At 36.2% G+C, this 4,194-nt stretch overlaps 1 non-coding gene across 1 annotated transcript; it reads right to left on the reverse strand.

The window, feature by feature from the left end:
• Positions 1–359: 359 nt before the first annotated feature.
• Positions 360–466, reverse strand: LOC111828153. Its single transcript, XR_002831943.1, has one exon. It is a non-coding gene; the product is annotated as a U6 spliceosomal RNA (small nuclear RNA).
• Positions 467–4,194: the final 3,728 nt, after the last annotated feature.

A 4,194-nucleotide genomic window follows, 5' to 3' on the forward strand; every position in this document is an offset into this window, starting at 1 on the left:
AGCGCTCAGAAAGCTATTGCCTCAGTTTTCAGGTCAAATTATTCCTAGACTGGAGGCTGCTCTGGGCTCACTTAACAAAGCTTAAAAGCAGGCTTTGCAGGATCAAATAATTTTACATCTCAGCATAAACTTAAAATAGTTAAAGGAATGCAAAAAAAAAATTATACCCAAAGTGTAAAATTTACAATTTCTGACATTCTTATGCAGTAAACTGTCTCTCCCCAAGAGATACATTGAAGCACCAACTTCAATACCTGTCAGTGTAAACTTATTTGGAAATAGACTCTTTATGGATGTAATGAAATTACAATGAGGCCCCTTAGGTGGACCCTAATGCAATGACTGACATTCTTTTTTTTTAAAATATGGAACACTTCACGAATTTGTGTGTCATCCTTGCGCAGGGGCCATGCTAATCTTCTCTGTATCTTTCCAATTTTAGTATATGTGCTGCCGAAGCGAGCACAATGACTGACATTCTTAAAGATAAGAGAAATTTAGGCACAGAGACATAAAACAAAAAATATGACCATGTGCAGACCGTAGTCACTAGCCACGGAATACCTGGTGCTACCAGAAGCTGGGAGAAGCAAGGAAAAATATTCCTCTAGAGACTTTGTAAGAAGCACGACTCTGCCAACACCGGGATTTTAGACTTCTAGCTTCCTGAACTGTAGTGAATAAATTTCTGTTGTTTTAAGCCACTTAATTTGTGCAACTTTGTTATAGCTAGTGTAGAAAACGAATGCAGGTAACCAATACAAAATTGCCAAGCAAACAAAGAAGTAGAAAAATATGTGGCATAATAAATAGTAAAGTTAATTGATAATATTGAAAACCTAAAATGACTTAGATGATAGAACTGGTAGATAAGAATAATAAAAAATTGAGCATAAATATACTTAATATAGTTCAAGAAATTATAGTAAAGTGGATGCATGATAAGATATGTGAAAAGTATAAAGAGAACTACATCCAACTTCTGAGAAATGTAAATTACAATGTCAGAAATGACAAATACACTCTATGGCAGTGATGGCGAACCTATGACACGCATGTCAGAGGTGACACTCGAACTCATTTTTTTGGTTGATTTTTATTTGTTAAATGGCATTTAAATATATAAAATAAATATCAAAAATATAAGTCTTTGTTTCATTATGGTTGCAAGTATCAAAAAATTTCTATATGTGACACTCTATATGTGACACGGCACCAAAGTTAGGGTTTTTCAAAATGCTGACACGCTGAGCTCAAAAGGTTCGCCATCACTGCTCTATGGGATTAATGAGAGATTACATGCTACAGAAAAAAAAGAAAGATTAGTAAATAGAAACTATTCAAAATTGAATAGATAAGAAAGAGTAAAGAATAAAATAAACACAGCATTCTTACTTGTATAATAAAATTTAGTACATGTGTAAATAAATAGAGTCCCATAAAAGGGAGAGAGGATAGGATAGAAAAGAATTGTCAAATATCTTCCAAATTTGAAGCGAACTCTAAACCTACAATTCAAGAAGCGCAATGAATTCAAAGCAAAAACATGAATAAAATTGCATCAAGGTATATTGAGATAACATTGCTTAAAATTAGTGATAAAAATAAAATTATTAAATCAACCTGAGAAACAGGCATATTCATGATGAATAAGGGCAATAATTCTTCAGATGTCTAAAAGCAATTCAAACAATACAATACAAGCCAGAAAGCTGTGTTCTAAACTTTTAAAAATCTTGACAGAGACAATCAAGAATAACAACAATAAAATCTGTCAACCTAGAATTCTTTACCCAGTGAAAATATTGTACAAACTCCATTTTATGATCCACAGGTTTTAAATTATAGATATCATCTCTTTACACTCTGCCTTCCTTTATTACACTGTAGTAAAAGTGGACTGCTTCCAGTCTATACAAATTGCTAAATTGATTCTCAACTAAGAAATGTTTCATTTATTGTTCCTTTGCCTCAAAAGTTTTTTCCCCACACTTTTGTAACCTGGATTCCATCATTATTCAGGTCTCAGCTCAGAAGGACTTAGATCACCTAGCTATAGAATCTGGTGTGATTAACACAAATCAAAATTGATTAACAGCAAGTTTATGGAGCTTTATATAAAAAGTGTGTGAACAGATTTTCCTAATATGCAAGGAATGTTTAAAATTTAATTGCCTTAAAATAATCCAAGATTTTTTAAATACTCAAGGAAAAGTAATAACAGTAGAGTAAAACTTACTTTGCTGATAGGTAGACTGATAGGATTTGCTAATAGCAGTGAGAGAATAAGAAAAGTTAAGAATGATGTCAGATTTTGTGACTTGAATAACTGAAATAACTGTCATGGAGATAGGCAAACCTGTAGGAGGAGGAGTGCTTAGGAAGAGGAAATCATCTATATATAAAAGGCTAAGCGACCAGTGACCAGCTGACCGGGAGGTATGTATGATGAGCACTGACCACCAGGGGGCAGATGCTCAACACAGGATCTGCCGAGCGACAGCAACTTTGCAGAGTGCCCTCTTGAACTCCGGGACCCCCTCGGGGGATGTCAGACTGCTGGTTTCGGCCTGATCCCTGCAGGCCAGGCCAAGGGACCCCACCTGCCTGAGGGACCCCGCTCACTCTGCAGACGCCCTTTGAGCCCTGGTGCTGGCCCAGATGCAGCCAGCCAGGGAGGGACCGCAGGAGGTTGGCTCCAGGGAGTGTTGAGCCCATTTCATCCAGTCCCGCCCTGCCGGCCACCTCCTAATTAATTTCTTTTCAATGTGCACGAATCTGTGCACTGGGCCTCTAGTAAACATATATATATTCTGAGATATCTATTAGATATCTAGATGCAGATGTCAAAGAGAAAAACAGATATACAAATGTGAATGTCAAGGGAAAAATAAATTTATGAGTTGTCAGCATATAAGTGATACTTAAAATCATGGATCTAAAACATATAATATAGAAAGTAAGTATAGTGATATGTGTAAAGACTAAACTCTTGTGTATTCCAACATTTAATAGTTAAGCAAATGAGAAAAAAACAGAAAAAGAGAGACAACCTTAAAAGAACAAGAGGTACTGATGTCCTGATGTTCAAGTAAAGATAAGGTTTCATGAAGGAAGAGGAAAATGTATCAAATAATTCTGATAATTTGAATAAGCCAAAACAGGTAGTTAATTGATTTTATCATATTGGTAATATTTAAAGGGGAAGTTTAAGAAGTAATGAATATGTATTACTAATTGGAATGAACTCGAGATATTGGACAGAAAGGAAGTGCAGACAATATTATTATATATTCTGAAGCTGTTTAAAATTGAAGAGCTTAGGCATAGCTGAGGTTTACCTTAAGTCTTCCTGACTTTGAAAAACCTTTTTTTTCTATTAGATAAAACAATTTAGTTGTTGATAGAATCTCAGATAATCCTGGGTGAATCACGAGTTTTCCCAATAAAATTGTTGAATCACTTACAATATAACAGAAAACCTGGATAAGAGCTTCTCTCTTGTCAGAAAGCTAAACCTTTTCCCAGAAAACCGCCAACATCTTTTTATATCTCATTGACCATAACTGGCTCAGAGGAACCCATGTGGCTGCCACAAAGCTGCATGGCTTTGGAAGACATGCCTGGGGGAGACTACCAGAGTGTGAGGGGCTGGGGTACTACCGGGAAACCAAGCTAGGTTTACCACAGTGGCATTTGTTTTGTGGCTTTCAAATAACTTCAAACCATTTCCTTGGTGCAATCAGGAAAGCACAGTACCTGGTGAGGGAGAGGGAAGAACCACCTGCTCTGTAGACAATGAGTCCACCTATTTCCAGTCATTTCTCTTTTCTGAACTATTTCCATGCTACATCAGCTTCCCTAATGCAGTCACGGATGCCAATAGGAACTGCTGGTTTGGCAAATGTTTAAGAATAATTCATTTTGCAATGTAATCATTCATCCAGAAGCCGAAGGTGGTTTTATTGAATTAGATACATAAAATAGCTCATGGTCCGAGGACATTGGAGGGCAAATCACCAGTCATGGTGATTAGTCTTGAGTGATGGGCCTCACACATCAGAAAATAAAATAATGTGAATATGGAAACAGCTAAAGTGATATATTAATGTTCTAAAGCCATTGTAGGCAACTTTTCTTTGCTTCATTCTAGCATGTCACACACTAATATTTTATGGGCATGTGACATGAAAG

This window comes from Myotis lucifugus, unplaced genomic scaffold (assembly GCF_000147115.1).
Source record: "Myotis lucifugus unplaced genomic scaffold, Myoluc2.0 scaffold_290, whole genome shotgun sequence".
Classification (NCBI taxonomy): Eukaryota; Metazoa; Chordata; class Mammalia; order Chiroptera; family Vespertilionidae; genus Myotis; species Myotis lucifugus.